The 17,871-nt window shown below is 32.9% G+C and overlaps 1 protein-coding gene across 2 annotated transcripts in view; it reads right to left on the reverse strand.

The window, feature by feature from the left end:
- The window catches only part of LOC126978689 (leucine-rich repeat-containing protein 4B-like), a 96,891-nt gene that overhangs the window by 77,925 nt on the left and 1,095 nt on the right, over positions 1 to 17,871 (reverse strand). The window contains exon 2 of one of the 2 annotated variants that reach the window (XM_050827695.1): positions 8,713 to 8,764. The gene's annotated coding sequence lies outside the window, so the exon portion shown is untranslated. Of the gene's footprint in view, positions 1 to 8,712; positions 8,765 to 17,871 lie in introns of those variants that run through there. The other variant, XM_050827694.1, reaches the window with a different exon arrangement.

Raw genomic sequence — 17,871 nt, forward strand, 5'->3', positions numbered from 1 at the left:
GCATGATAGGGCGTGATGACATGGAACAATATAACAAAGTCATATTTACTTTTACAATTCAACACGAACAGCCGCTATCAATTTACATATAAGGCGTATGTTCCAGTTTAAGAGATTAATACAAAGCTATTAATATAAATAATTTCTTTTACCAATAATTTTATTATTTTGAATTATTGAAGTTATACTTCTTTAGGCGCGTAATGAAACAATGATAAGAGTGAAATTTTAAGATGTGTAACACAAAATAACAGGTTGAAGTTGGTTTCTAAAATTATCTGACATTTGCGTCATTCGTTATTTTTTTTTTTTTTTTTTTGGTTTCTTCGTCCATTATTAGGACAAGCAAAGTGTTCAAGCCCATACAACCATATTCACTATCTAATAATTAACTGTCAAAGCCATCCTTGCAAGATTTTTACAAAAATGTTCTTTCTAAAAACGTAGAATAGCGCGAGGAGTAAATTATTTTAATGATTGTTACTTCGTTAGGCCAAAGAAGTATAACTTCTTGCGTGCATAAGTACATAAGTTCACACAGATTTTTTATATATTGTATTCAGAGTCAGTGGTGCAATAGGAAATAAACTTTCTCCACGTTCCTTCCGGTTCGATTCTCGGCCGCGACGTAATAGTTAAACTGTTTTCGAATTCATATTTGCGATAATTCTAATATTTGTAAGATCAGCAACCCTGATGTGATTCCTCTGGTGTTACAAAACAAATGATAACATATCATCAGATGACCACAAACGAGTCATCTGATACTCGTTTGTCTCTCCTCATCCATGTTTTTTTTTATAAAAATAGAAATTTGTCTGGCAAAGGATCTCTTAGACCGTTAACTTACCATTCCCCAGACCCCAACACGTGCGCCTCTAGCCCTTTTTACCCCTCTTATATAAAATAAATGCATATATTGAAAAAATATTTGTTTATTCTTAAAAAAAACATCAGTACTGTGCAAGAGTATCATCGAGTAACTGTTTTTTTTTTTTATTTTATTAAAAAAACTGAACTGAACTGACCAATGTTGACTTAGCAAGTTTTGCTATTTAAATTGTAAGGAGTTTATTCTTACCACTTACTATATCATCAAAATAAACCTTAACGAAGTGAGGGTAGTGACAACAAGTCTTATTCAATATTTTTCCAACAAATCTACATTCATTCGATTTATTTGAAGATGTTATTTTCTGTTTAGGGAAAGCTGTTCTTTCAATAATGTCAGTTTTAGGGTTCCGTAACCAAATGGCAAAAAACGGAACCCTCATACGTCATGTATGTCTATCTGTCTATGTATGTCACAGCCACTTTTTTCCAAAAGCATAAGAACTATCACTGTTGAAACTTGGATAGTAGATGTATTCTATGAAACCCATTTACATTTTCACACAAAAATAGAAACAAAAAATTTTTTGGGGTTTCGTCATACTTAGAACTGAAACTCAAAATACTTTTTTCATCAAACCCATACATGTGGGGTATATATGGTTAGGTTTAGACTTTATGTTATTTTTAAAAGTTAGTAATTCTGCATTCAAAGATTTTCTAAAAATTACTTGCCTCGTCTGGGACTCGACACGACTTTAATGTAAAAAAAAACACCCCTACTTTTATGATATGTACATATGAGAAAGTAGTCAATTAAGTGAGTATTTTTTTGTAAAAAGTCTTCTTTCAGTAAAATACCCTATCTACGATATTTAAGGTACTTTCCCTTCATGTCCCATAACTTTGGGACACCCTGTATATATATATATATATATATATATATATAAATTAGGTGCTGCAGACTTTAACCAAAACAATTTTTTGTTATTCCAATTAGTATATAATGTATACATGTTCTGTTATTTTAAATATGTAATGTGATCATTGCGGATCACAATACTAAGCTTGATATGTACCTACGTTGCAACGAACTTTCAAAGGATATCTCTTAACCAATGAAAAACACACAGGATATATAATCTGTATCTAAGCTTTACCGACGCACACATGACCAGATTTTATCTTTACCATCTATTAAATAATATTATGTTCAACTGCACTAAAACTATCCGTAAGCTTATAAAGTCATATCTGAATACTTCATCATTCAATAACTTAATTTACTGCAAGCTCTTTGATAACGCTCAACACTATTTGACATAAATTCTAAGCGTGATCATAACTTCATTAAACTAGTAACTAACACTACACTTTAGCAATAGTTCCCTAAGTGTTTTCAATACCCATTAAAATAATGTGTACGCTTTTAAAAGTGAATAAATATAAAAAATAGATTCTAGAATTTATTTATAATAAATTGCTGATTGCACAAACTATTGTTCAATGTCTAAGACTTGTTTTATCTTCTTTACATTTACAAAAAATACTAAAAATGCACAATTAAATATACAGTTATCTTACGATAACTTTTTTCCAAAAATTACACAACTACAATTCTTCGAACGTCAAACTACATTCAAAGTTAATGGTAAAGCGTTGATAACTTTGTTTGTGAATGGTCGCTTTCCTGTCTAGCGCTAAATTGGAATAAAGCCCCTGGATGGCAGGCTTATTGGCAAACCCGTACGTAAAAATATATCAATAGAGTATTCATAAAGCTGATTGATACGTTTCAATTAACACGTTCCTTGGAAATCGACGAATGTATATTCAATAGAAGTCCTGATATATTCGCGATACACTGCGTTATCCGATATATTGGAATTGGCGATTTTATTTTTCGGTTCACCTTTACAGTTTGTTTTCGCACAATATCTACATTTATGTCAGCAATTTCTCGAAATAGTCAAATCTATTTCAAAGAGGATATTAAAATTAGTTTTTACATTTATCGAACTATGATCCTATAGAAGATGTATCTTTCAATTTTTAATATTATAATATATGTTTTGTTGTTAATCTAATTTGTTAAGCTATTATCAGTAGGTATATAATATAGTAGGTATATAAAGGAATTAATTACAAATGTATAGCTTGCGACATTATTTGACAATATGCTATTATTCTATAATATCCGGACGACCGAGTCTTGCTCGGATTTTTACGAGTGTACAAAACTTGCACAAAAAAAACTAATATGACATCTGGATTCGAACCGGGGTCTTCTGTCCCATCTGAGCTATTACAGTCTTCTATATAGTGGCCAAATTTACCTTTGTATTCTAATGTTATTGTAGCTGTTACTCATTAAAACATACAGTAAACAACATTTTTTAAAATTGAAACCTAGCTAGATCAATTTCTCGTCCCCGAAACTACCTGTATACTAAAATTCATTAAAATCGTTGGAGCCGTTTCCGAAATTCAGAATATATGTATACAAAAATTGCTCGTTTAAAGATATAAGATAGGTACTAGTAGTGGACTGACACCCTAAACTAATAAAGGAGCATTGACACTATACGTAACCACACACGATACCTCGAAACCACCGTCGACGGTTTCTGCCAATATTAATGTTTACTTCATGTCATATTATATACGTACAAAGTCAATAGTATTTATTAATTGCAAAGTTGGCTAAAGTTGGAAACATTTCAGTAAACGATTTAGAAATATGTGACATATAATTAAAATAGTCAAGATTGAAAAATTGTTAGGTTTCTTATTATCTATATATCTACTAATCCGCAGATAAAAAAGGCAGTTTAACTAATGTAAGTAACTTAACATGATGAATACAAAATCTGACTTAGACTTCGATTACATACAAGGTAACTGTTCAACTCGACATTGTATCATCCTGTTATGAATTTCATAATAACTTTTCCATGTACAACATTGCCATTATACAACAATGTAATACAATGGATAAAATACTACTCTTTGTTGTAAAATACAATCCTTGTTCTATCACTTTATTCCTTTTCAAAAGAATCATTAAAAATTTTAGTATAAAATAACAGGAAGATTTATATTTAAATATACACTATATAAATATATTATCTATTTATATAATGATTGCTTAAGACCTCTCGGTCTTCACTTAATGACTTAGAAAAGAAAAAGAGAACTTAGAATAGATATGCACCGAGTTATCCTGGAAGGACTTGACATCTTATTGTTTGATTTACTCCAGACAATTACACAGCCCACATTCTAGCGCTCTACAAAGCACAGGTCCAGCCACATAATATGGAAGTATTGCTGTCATCTGGTCTGGCGTTCCCCAATATCAGATCGAACTATTTGGTCGAGTGCAACGTAGAGCTGCTCGATTAGTCAGGGAATCAGTGCTCTGAGAACAGCTAGATCACTTGGCATTACGTAGAGACGTCGCTTCATTGTGTGTCGTCTACCACATATATCAAGGGGAGTGTTTCGAAGAGAATCAGGTGAAACATCACCTGATTCTCTTCTTCTTCTTCTTCCTTGATCTGGATTTGTGACGTTCCTCCACAGTGTGGTTTTCAAGAAACTTTCTTCCACGTACTGCAAAGCAGTGGAATGAGCTTCCTTGTGCAGAGACTAGGGTACCATGAAAGAAAGCACTTAAATCTTTCTTAAATGCTGGCTACGCTCTTGTGACTACTCTGGTGATGTAAGAGAATGTAGGCGGTGGTGATGACTTAACATCAGGTGAGCTGTAAGGTCGTTCGTTCTTCTCCTCCACATAAAAAATACCAGAGATACTAAGGGCGGTCACGACATTTTCGTTGAGGACTTCAATTGTAGTTGCTTAGGTATTATTTAGCCTGCATTAGCCTAAACGGAGCATAATTAATTCAATTCCAAACCTGATTCCTAATTTAATACTCAAATCGTAAGCATAAATTGTCACAATTGTGCACATTAATAAATCAACATCCCGACGTTAGCTTAATCGAGCTATCATCTAGAATCTATTGGATAGCTATGGTTCGGAATTCAGGTCGAACGTCAGACCTAATACCGGGTGCAAACAGTGTATACTAGAACCAGATTATCCGGAGAAATTGTGTGTGTTTGACGTCATAATAAAGAAGGTACTTGAAGTAGATCGTGTAAATGTAATGAAAGGAAAAACAGCAGCAAATTTCATGTATACTTCGATCTTTAATTATGCATTTTAATATTATAAAGTATCTGTATAAAGATTCGTTCAAATCGTTTGAAGAAAATTTATTTATTATATTTTAATTTGCATTTTTTATACGAGTCGGATTTTTTGTTAGTGTGCTTGCGTTTTCACGCCTACACATATTCAGGACGATAGAATTGTTTTTATACAAGTAGGAGAATTTATAGGTCTTTATATCCCGAAGTTTGAAAATCAAATGATTACGCATAGTATAACAAATTTACAGTATTACGCATGTATCGTATGCATTTACGCTATTTGCTGGTGGTGTCGGAAAAAAGTAAGCCGTTTAAGAGCTTTAAACGAAAATGTTGTCTAAGCCCTTTGAGATATAACAAATTATTGTGTGGTGGAATCGTGTATCTCATATAAGTCTACAGAAAAGTCCGTGATGGCATATATCTATCTATTAAGGATACTATATACATTTGAATTCTTTGAATAATTACCGGCAATTATAAAGCGGTAGTGTAAAAGTTGTGTATAGAAATACGATATTAAATCCTTATCATTTTATTACTAAGTACATATTATACAATCATTCAGGAAAACGTTTTTGTTGCATATTTAACTAATCAAATAAGATTACACATTTCCGATGGCTTTAGACTACATTATTACCGAACACTTACATGATTTTTTTTTCTATTGACTGAACAGTCTGTCAATTCAGCTAGTATACTAATAAATGGAGAGCCGATTTGTTTTTCGGTTATACTGCAAAAACTACTGAACCGATCAGAATAATACTTATATCATGAGATGCAGCGTGTATCGGAAATAGGTTAAGTACATATATATATGTACGTGATGAATTATCCGGAACCTATAATTTATTGATTTAGAAATACCGATATATTCTCAATACAAGTAATCCAGTCAATCAAGTGAGTTAAGCGGGCGCGGGGCACATAATTTATATGGCGAAACATATTTTTCCGAGTCAGCACTTGTAATATATATGTTACCTTAGTTTTAAAGTTCTTTATGTGTAATTAAAAAAAATCCCGAATCATTATAGGATCACTCATGTGTCTGTGTGTCTATACGTCTTGAGATTTAGATGTACTTAAACATCTAATAAAAGACCAATCATACTAGTAAGGTATTAATATACTTTGATTAGAAATTATAATTACCGGGTCCTGCGTGAGTTGGAAACACATTTAACGCAGATGAAGCTGTGGGCATGAGCTAGTGCTAATTGCATATGCTATCTACATTTGCTTTTGTTAATTTAGTTTCAATTGTTACTTGATATTGTACAGCGTATTGTGCAACATTAGTGCTAATCATCATCTTATAAGTGAAATTTAATGGATTTAGTGAAAAGTTCAATGTGTTTATACTGTGCATAGTCAAGCAGTGATTTTGTTTGATTAATTTATTATTAAATGTAAGTTTTAAAAAATTAATTGTATTAAGCATTATAAAATTTCAAATTTTAATATTACAGATGCGAATTATTTGTATATATTATAACATTATCAAATGACTCGAAAAAAACTGTGTTATCGAGTACCTCACAACTCTATATTTTGGAACCAATTTAGATATATTTCGTAATGTGAAATAAGATAACTGGTTAAAGAAAGAAATATATTAGATTATATTTGTAAAGGAAGATATACTTAGCAAATTCGATCTGATTATGGAATCTTTATTTAAGGGAACTCTTACAAGAGTATATGTAAAACATTTTTGTTGAATTGAATGAAGAAGACCATAATTATGTGTACATCGAACTTAATAATGCATATTGCACAAGTGGTGAAAAGATCACTAAACGTAAGTGTCGCTTGCCATATTTAAGGTGTGATATGGTGGTTAAGCCGGAAGTTGGGCGTCGGAACTCCTTACTAAGCTCATGTATCCTAGCCACGTTTATACTCATTAGAATTGTCTTGACACGCACTTCCCATATTCAGATATAAGGTAGTAAAGTACTTCACAAATTAATTGGACTTCAAATAAGATATATGTATAAGTAAATTTTTACAAAGTTCCGAGATATATTAAAAAAATTATGCTGTTTTTATGATTGGATTGATAAATGGAAAAGTTAACGTAAATTTGAAGAACAAACACATTTTTTATGTGTTTCTTACAACTGTTACTCTTTTAAAATATCAGCAAGAATGAGAGAACACATTTAAAAGAATAATATAAGACACATCAAAGTGAAAATATTCTCTCAAGTGCAAAGAAAGACATTGACGATAAAATACTTGTTGCGTTGAAATAAAATGTACTCTGAAATAAAAAAAGGTAAATGAATAATGAAAGTAATTTAAACACAATATAACTATGGATTATATTATTGTACATGTTTATGTTTATAAAACAATAAATTATTATCTTATCACCAAGACGTTGCACTCCTGTGCAAGGGAGCATTACTTACTTAAGGGAAATTACTAGGCAAATGATACTTAACATCTTATGTCCGTCTCAAGGTGAAGAGCGCACTTGTGATTCCGCTCAGTATATTTGGGTTTTTCAATATTCTCGAGCGGTACTGCATTGTAATCGGTAGGGCGTATCAATTACCATCACCTGAACGACCTGTTCGTCTCATCCCTTAATGTCATGAAAGCGTTTATGTTTATCGTGAAATAGAGCAACACACTGAAGTTATATTATTTGAGAAAACTAGTTGGAAACAAATATGAATTTATAATATCTAACCAAAATGGCCAATTCATAACTCACAAAAAAAACTATGAACATTTAATTTTGTACAATTGGCTTGATAACAATGACGATCGTATTCTTGTGATTATTGGAATGGAATTTTCTGGAGAATTGATTCTAGAAGCGGAAATATCCAATGATTGATCTTAAGTAATGGGACAATAGCCGCGGAGAGTAATTAATTGCTTTCTTATATTATTGTCTTGCAGAACGATGAACGTTTGTATTTATCGAAGAACGCAAATACACTGCGGCATCTGCACATGATAATTATTAATTACAATTTGAACTCTGACAAATAAGATAATGTTTTCACTTTATGAAATACAAGTGCTGACCCGGCGAACTTTGTTTAACCAATATGTATTATATACCCTGCGCCCGCTCATTGTATGAATTGTCTTAATATGTCATTAAAATATCATTGACTGAATTATTTGTATTGCGGCTATATATAATATTGATTTAGGATTGGACCAAAATGCACTCAGGATGGAAATTTTACTTACATCGGTTAAGTAGTTTAGGAGCTCATCACAGACAAACAAAGTGACACGAAATATGTATTTTTATTTGTATATGTATATTTATAATAAAGATTATGCCCTTCAAGCCGGTGATATTGTTGTCATTGAAATACTATCGAATTAATTGATTATTATCGGAAATAAAATATTCGCTTTTGTAATAACAAGATGTTGTTCACGTATTCATAATTAAAATAATAATAATAAGTAATGTAGATATTATGACTTTCTGGATATAGTTTTATTTCGAATTATTAACCTTACCTTAATGAACCACACACCGATTTTGAAAAACGTATACAATACTTTTTAGCATATGATATAATGTATCTTATAGTACCTAGTAATTGTAGTTTGAATTATTAGTCCGTAAAAAAGGGCAGTATACACCGACCTAAAAAGCAAAATAGTACTTACCACACTGATCTTTGCTGCAGATCTCTCGTCGACTTTGACTCTCTGTTCGAATCTGCAACAAGAAATTTTAATTTTAGACATTTTTCCGTTCAAAGACAGAGACAATTATGTACATAGAACGGACGTTAGAAAAATAAGCCTAGCCGCTCTCCGGTGTATACGCTAAAAACTCTTATCAAATCATCACTAACCATAACTAAAATCATTGCAGAAATCTAAATTTAGCAGGCCTTGCCTCAGTACATATGTATTCTTGCATTTCTCAGTTGCGAAAATTTGCATACAGATACGGAGAGTATATGTAGCGTTACATATGCAATGAAATATAAAATGAGGTGTAGTCTAGTACCAAACTCGGAGACGGAAAATATATCTACGTGGCATTTTCAACTGAATTTCATTTATAAAGAAATTTTAAAGCATTTTTTTAAGAATATAGATTTAAATTTAGATCGAGTCATAAATGAGGAGATCTGTATGAGAACTAAAGACACCGACATAGCCCAAATTATTGCCAAACTGAAGTGGCAGTGGGCACAGCAAAGTCCTCGAATGGCGACCACGTGCCGAAAGACGTTGTCCTGGTAGGCCGACCACCTCGTCAAGATCTCCGGAATACGTTGGATGAGGACAGCGTAGGACCGATCGTCATAGAGATGTTTGGGGGAGGCCTTTGTCCCGCAGTGGACGTCACACGGCTGATGATGACAATGATGGTGGAATTGATTAATTTAACAATTTAGTATACTAATAATTGGACCGACTGACGCTTAAATCAATAACATAAATAAAATGTCAAAGTAAATCCATTAAGTGTAAAAGTAATCAAATACGCATTGACATCATAACACAGATTCGTGTTTTTGCTTTTAGTAAATCTGTTTGATATATTTTCACAATTTACTGCTGAAAAGAGTGATATATCACATCGGTCCCTTTACGAATGAAATAAAAGCGCTAATTCAAGATCCCAATGATTGATTGACGTAAATTGTATTTGAATAGTAACGTGTTTTACGTCTGAATTCATGTCTATGAATTTATAATGCCGAGAAAGTCTATAGGGCATTGTATGGGAGATGTTTCAATAGAAGCACGCCACAGTAAGCTCAGAGCGACCTTTCTATTGTGCTCAAATTTAAAATTCTATGTATATCTTTCGGGATCAAGGCGTCTTTATTTTTATTAAACCAAAAAAATTTAATGTAATGTTTTTAATGCCCTTAGATTAGTTTACTAGAGCTATATTAAGTGGATTTTTAATGATTTTTTATTATATACAAGTTTAAAGACTTTTAGCTCCATGAACTCATAATCTTTTATTTATCGGGGTAGTATCGCATTGTTAGCATTATCTCCCGGCGCGAGAGTGAGTGCATTGAGCGCCTTGTCGTGCAGGGCAAAGTAGAGGGCACCAGAGGGCGGGGAAGGTCGCCCATGCGATGGACCGACCAAATCAAGTCTACTGTGGGCAGTCCATTGAACGAGTGTACAAGACTGTCGGCCAGCAGGGAAAAGTGGCGAATTCCTGTGGGGCAAATCACATCTGCCCTATAATATTTCACTTCCACTTCGTGATGACCACGAATGCTCTGTCAAGAGTTTAACGAAGAAGAAGAAGTATCGCATTACACTACACCTGAGGTTATATTCTAACGCGTTACTAATCATATTATATTTTAAGCCCCATTTCAGGAATACAGGCGCAAAGTGATATGGTTGATGTCTCACATTACACTACACCTTCGGTAATTATTGACTTGTGAGAAATTATACTATTACCTCAGTCCCAGGGTGACAGGTGCGATATGGTGTGGTCAGGAAAGAATCGTATTACAACACCTAGGATCATTTTATAACGTGTTCATACTAAAATCATCAATGAATCTTACCAACACGATGTGCAGCTTTACTCCATATATCCGTTATTTCAAAACATTTTCTTTCACGCGCAACCTTATTATGGAATAGCCTTGCGTCATGCTTTCTCAAAGGTGAGTAAAGAGAGTTTGGCGGAGGTGATCACTCTTCATAAGGTGACCTGTACGCTAGTAGGTCCTAGTATTCCATAAAATAGCATATTAAATCTTAGCCTCAGGGTTGCAGGCGCAGTATGAACTTATCGGGCTAGTATCGCAGTACGCTACACCTTAGGCCACATTATTACGTATTACAGCTCAAATCTTAATGTGTCTATTATGCCACAGATGATTCCGCTTAACATCAGGTAGGCCACCTGCTCGATACGTCACAAGTTCCAATAAAAAAGAGAGTGAAAACATCATCAAGAGGAGGTAATAGAAACGAAATAAAAATATGTTATTGTAATGCTTACTGTATATATTTAATTATAAATAAATTACTCTGATAAAAATCTTTCTCCGACTATTACTATTTATACTTTACAAAAATATTATTTTATTTGTTAATACATATTTTTTATCTGGATTCGAACCGGGGTCTTCTGCTTTCCGGATCACCCTATCACCCATCTGATCTTATATAGTATATAGTGGTGAAATTTACCTTTGTATTCTAGTGTTATTGTAGCTCTTTCTCATTAAAACACGGATAAAACTACATTTTTTAAAATTGAAACCTAATTATCGATTTATCTCTATCTGTAGATAGTATATTGGGAACGGTCGTTATAGTCCAATGCTATCTTTCAATAGGTTATTGAAATGTTAGTAAGCGTAAAATGATAGATTTGTCTACGTCTAGTAAGTCAAACTAAGGATAGATAAGTTATTGAAAACGGCTTACTACTCGGTTAAATTATCTCTTGTCCTGACGTCGATGACGTCACATCGTCGCTTTGTTACGGAGTGCAAAACATACATCACTAGGATATTGTTATTGATAAATAAATAACGATTAATTTATTTAGTACTGTAGATTGATCTAAAGGTGTTCTGTTGTGATACTGATTATTATTATTATAATAATGATGAAAATTCAATGAAAAAATCTGGGTTGAGTAAAAAAAGTATTTATTTTTCCTGGCAGATTATTATAGGGACACAGAACAAAAGAAATATTAACAAAAAAAGTCAATCCGTAACAATAAAAACTTGAAAAACAAAGCATAAAAATATCACGACCTAGCGGCAATGAAACTGCAACCCGTACTGACGCAACAGGACGAGCGCAGGGGTTGGGGGTGAAAGAGAAACGGGAGGGGGCTTCACGTTCCAGCGAGGTCCAGGTATGAAGCCCTTGTGTGTTACTCCGACTCTAACTTGACCATTTTTTTATATTTTTATATGTCTATACGCTGCTATAAGGCCGAGAGAAGAAGCCGATGAGAATTTAGGCGCCGGTGATCACAAACCATCATCTGACCCGTTCGCTCATTTGTCCTCCTCTTCCATAAAAAAAATCTGTTTGTTTGTTCCTTACTCTATCTTCTGAATCTGTAGAACAGCTAGACCGACTTTAACAGGCCTCATGCAACACCCAGCGCCGAATTCCACCTTCGCACGAAACGCCACAAATTATGATATCATAATGTTAACACGAGGAACAAACATAAACTTATTATGCCTAATACTCAGTTGGGTCGAGTTAGTAAGTCTTTTGTTGGGCGATGTATATGCTTCAACAATATGATCCCAGAAAATGTACAAAACAAATGTGTTACGAAATTTAAAATAATTGTTAAAAAACGTTTGTGTGGGAAAGGTTATTATAGCATAAACGATTTTCTTAATGACACCACTGACTGGGATTAAAGCGAACACCCTCAGGCTCTTTAATTATAAATGTTTATTGTACGATATTACATTGTAATCCATATTTTATATAAAAAAAAAGCCCGCTAAGTTTCTTGCGCCCATTCTTCTCAGGTCTGAGGCAGTCGCTTCTGAATGGGTGGTAGATTTTGACGTTCAATAAGTGATTATAAATCCTATTTTGAATAAAAATATTTGAATATCCCTACCATCTGGATGTGTGTGTGTGTTTCCCCACAGTGTGGTTTTCAACGAACTTTCTTCCACGTTCATCTTATCTGTGCAATGAGCTTCCTTATGCGGTGTTTCCAGGACGATACGATATGGGTACGTACCTTTAAAAATATGCGCGTGTACGGGCCGGCAACGCTACTGTGATTCCTGATTTCGTCTGGTGTTGCATGAGAATGTGGGCGGAATTGATCAATTAACACCAGGTAGCCCGTACGCACTTGTCCTCTCATCCATAAAAAAAAATATACAAATAAGTTATACTTTCGTGTGTATCTTTGTATACTCCCCATTAGATGACATTACAGCGCGTATTATTTTCCATTGTAATCCTAACAACATGAAAAGTTGAATACACAGGTAATAAAACCCGAAAATTATTTCCAAATATGCATTTTGTTGTAACTTTTGTTAAGATGGCAATGGAATACAACAATTTATTTAAAATAATGTGAGACTGAGCAAGCGCGTAGCCAGCATCGAAACTTAGTTAAATGAAATTTGAAATAAGATAGATGTTATTGATTTATTGAGACCAATCATTATTTTACTTTTCTATTAGTTTGATTTAACTTGGAGATTGCAATGCGATTTTTTTGCTCAGCACTTAAGCGACACTATTTTGGATCAATAGTTAAGCTCCGGATACACTTAGAGACTTTTATTCCAACTTTTAGTTTTTAGGTACTAACAGTTACGCACAGCTTTATCTGAGAAATAATTACATAAGTAAAGACATACAATTTAAAATAGTATGTTGGTGACGCGAAAAATTGCGCCTAAAAATCTTACTTAAAAGGCGAAGTCCGATTGGAACGCCTGCTTTTATAACTCTATTTATTCCAAGTTTTAGTTTTTAGGTACTAACAGTTACGCACAGCATTATCCGAAAAACAATTACATTACTACAAACATACAATTTAAAATAGTATGTTGGTGACGCGAAAAATTGCGCTTAAAAATCTTAGTTAAAAGGCAAAGTCCGATTGGGACGCTTGCTTTTATAACTCTATTTATTCCAAGTTTTAGTTTTTAGGTACTAACAATTACGCACAGCATTATTCGAGAAACAATTAGATTACTACAGACATATAATTTAAAATAGTATGTTGGTGACGCGAGAAATTGCGCCTAAAACTCTTAGTTAAAAGGCAAAGTCCGATTGGGACGCTTGCTTTTATAACTCTATTTATTCCAAGTTTTAGTTTTTAGGTACTAACAATTACGCACAGCATTATCCGAGAAAAAATTACATTACTACAAACATATAATTTAAAATAGTATGTTGGTAACGCGAAAAATTCTGCCTGAAAATCTTACTTAAAAGGCGAAGTCCGATTGTAGCGCTTGCTTTTATAACTCCAAAATATTTCTTATTCCTATTTCGACATGGATAGTGTGACATGCGGACATCATTATAAAATAAGGGTGCCCTTGAACGAGGGTTGCTTGTAGCGACAACCCTATTACTAACAATATTGATTTTTCCTTTTAGTTCGATGTTGTAAAAACTATGCGAATATTATTGTGATGCGATCTTTGTTATAGACGTAATTTGAACGATTCATTTGATTACATATAAACAAATATATTTTAATGTTTGTAAGATTATCTCATATCAAGGTATAATCTGTATTCTATATTATTGTTTTAAGGAATTTTATAGATTTTTTCTAGAATAAATGCTCGATTTATTTATAAATGTACGAAGGTATTTGAATATGTTTAAGGAAGTCTTTTATTCAATTTTTGCAAAAATTGGCCATAAACCCTTACCATGATCAACAGGATAATACAAATATAGACCGAGACGTTTACTTTGCACGGGTTTTGAAGTTTTAGTATAAAGAAAAAGTAATTGAATCCCCCTCGAGTACTTCATTATAAAAAAAAAAACAATGAAAAGGGTAACACTAGTAAACGATGAAGTTAATTTCATTAACTTTTCCGTGCCGAAATTTTTAGATTTTAAATTTGGAATTCAAATCTGAACTTCACAGTTTAGTTACACTAATTTCAATAAGTTAATGTCAGCTCTATCAAACAAGACAACGCAATTAATTAATATATCTTTCATGATATGTGTGACTAAGGGCGATTCCAATTAGAGGCCAGACATCGTTATCAAGCGTCGGTAATTTTCAAATTACGCAGTTGCAATTTGATCTTGTAATGAAAAAATATTGTCCATCGTTACTTTGTCACCCACTGAAAGAATGTACAAATCTAAATCAACAAATGAGTTGATTATATATAGTTAACAAATTAAATTGTTATATTTTCAATGTATTTTTAGAAACTCTATACGTGACTATACCTTTTATTTTAATATTCGAAAAATATCCGTGTTAATGTTAGTATTATAAGGAAAAATTCTTCGCCTGTTGACTATTTCCATATCATAGCCTTTGATTGATAAAATTATTCTTAAAATATCAAGTTAATATCGATATCATCAGCCGGAAGACGTCCACTGCTGGACAAAGGCCTAAATAAATAACGGTATAGTAATTATAATGTAGTATAAGATGCTACAGCCAGCAATGAACAATTAAGCTTACAAAAATTCGAAATTTACGCCTCTGATAAAATGCTTTATGCACACAGATACAGTCTGTAGAGTATGGAAGATTTTAATACATTAATACATAAAGGAGAGTGTTCGCTACGCCAGCCAGTATTTCCATAAACTGATAAAGGTATAAGAAATCTCACTAGTACCAGTGAATCTGAATTTCTAATGCTGAGATCTACAGAGTGTACTAAGACTATGCTCAGTCTTTACTTACGTAAAACTTACCTGAGTGTGACGAAACGCGAGCTTGACATTTGCATATTGGGCCGTGTTAGCTTAAGCTCTAAATAATTTCAGCTGTCAAATGACCATAAAAACTAAATCTTTACCAGTGGGAGGCTCCTTTGCACAGGATGCCGGCTAGATTATGGGTAAGACAACGGTGCCTTTCCAGCCGTGAAGCAGTAATTTGTAAACACTTACTATGTTTCGGTCTGAAGGGCGCCGTAGCTAGTGAAATTACTGGGCAAATGAGACTTAAATTGTTATGTCTCAAGATGACGATCGCAATTGTAGTGCCGCTCAGAATTTTCGGGCTTTTCAAGAATCCGAAGCGGCACTGCACTGTAATGGGCAGTGCGTATCAATTACCATCAGCTGAACGTCCTGCTTGTCTCGTCCCGTATTATCATAAAAAAATCTAAGATTATGCTAAGCTTACACTCAGCAAAGTTTTACATAAGTAATGTATAAGTCGGAAGCCTGAGTGCCTTGAAGTCTGCTTCATTACGAATTTAAAATATTATATAGAACAGCTGATATAGTTTGAACAATGAGAAATCCAGTTGTAATCATTACTAAAGTTTTCTCATTTGAAAACTTACAGACCTAGTGAACGAATTTAAGAAAAGTTTGTTTAGCGAAGTTGATCCGAATCGCAAGGCCGGTGTGTTCTCGTTGGCGAGCGCTCCTTAATTTACGTTTTACTTTATTTTATTGTCTTATTTACTTGTTATTATCTTTATCATTGTATTGCACAGTTTAATATTGCAGTGTCAATATTTAATCAGGTCTAACTGAGTGGAATACGATAACGTCGTACAAGATATAACATCGTTACTCTTGAGACACTCTTGTGAATGAAACTTTTTAATGTTAAAACGCTTTTTTTGATCACGCGTGATTCACCTATGTTACACCCGTTTGTAACTCGGCTCGAATTGAATGTGCGCAACAAAATGTGAAACTAAGATAGGAGATTTTTTTTTGTTAGCAAAATCTTCTATCAAAAGGAGAAAAATAATTTAATTTTAACCACAAACCTATTCTTTCATTTTTAAGGCTACAATACAAATAACGATCAGTTAGAGCTATTTTTACCAGAGTAATTTATACACAATTATAATTCAATTTATTCAAAACTATACAATACTTATCTATACTAGGAAATAAATAATGAATACGAAATTAATGAATAAAATAATTCAAAAAAATAAGTAACCATAAACCATCTAGGATGAATTTTACATCGAATGGTGGTAGTTTCACGTCGATACGACTATTAGTTTAGACGTGATTGAACCTCAAACAATTTCCGTTTTCTATATATATATACAATAATATATCATAGGAAGTAAAAACTATCACCATGATCAAATATTATATGTATACTACAAAAACCCTAAAAATTGTTGTAAAATATACAATATAAGCCTCACCGCACTGCAGTTTTAAAATCTGTGTATGCGGAACAAAGATATACCATTACTTTTAAATAATAAAACTATATTATAGGAATTAAAAAGACCCGTTTCTCATCTGTTTTATTTGAAAGACGCTATGTTTTGACTACCATTTGATTTTTAAGCTCTTGTATAAATTAAACCGAGCCGTGCTCAATTGTAGAGTCTAATTAGGGTGTTAATCAATAAGATAGATCTCTGATATTTTTTTACTAATTTAGACCAAATATTTCAGTTTTTACATACTATAATTTTTCAAAAAATCAGAAACACCATTGAAGAAATTACCTGTCATTTATCTATGCCTATAAATAAAATTGGAGTGTCTGTTTGTAATATTGAAATAACCGTTTTTTACTACGTGTATATGAATAAACGGTACATACTTAAAAATAATATTTCTTACGATTTTTCAGTTTGTCTGTTTGTTCCGGCTGATCTCTGAAAAGGCTGGACCGATTTTGACGGGACTTTGATTGGCAGGTAGCTGATGTAATAAGGAGAAAAATAAAAGTAATGATGGAATGTCCAAGAAACGGTCTAACTCCAAAAATAATTTATATGGCAAAACAACGTTTGCCGGGTCAACTTGTATAAAATAAGACGTGAATCGATTAACTAACTCCGTAGCATGCCAGTAACTCCAAATAACGTATCGAAATAATGTGGCAGAGGTTAATTGTGATCAATAACATTGCAAATAATCGTTACTTACTGTGTGCTAACCGTCTCATTACAATCTGGCCTTCTAATAAAACCGAGACTTTAATGGAGAAATTATATTTTCCAGTATACAACGAAAAAATATATAAAAAGAAAATAACAAAACTATAGATTTTATTTTAAATATAAATCTGTTTTTTTTTTTAGTTTATTGATCAATACAAAAGAAATACATAACTGTTTTAGTTAATAACTTCCACAAAACCTCACGGGC

The sequence above is a fragment of the Leptidea sinapis genome, chromosome Z (genome assembly GCF_905404315.1).
Source record: "Leptidea sinapis chromosome Z, ilLepSina1.1, whole genome shotgun sequence".
NCBI classification, from domain to species: domain Eukaryota; kingdom Metazoa; phylum Arthropoda; class Insecta; order Lepidoptera; family Pieridae; genus Leptidea; species Leptidea sinapis.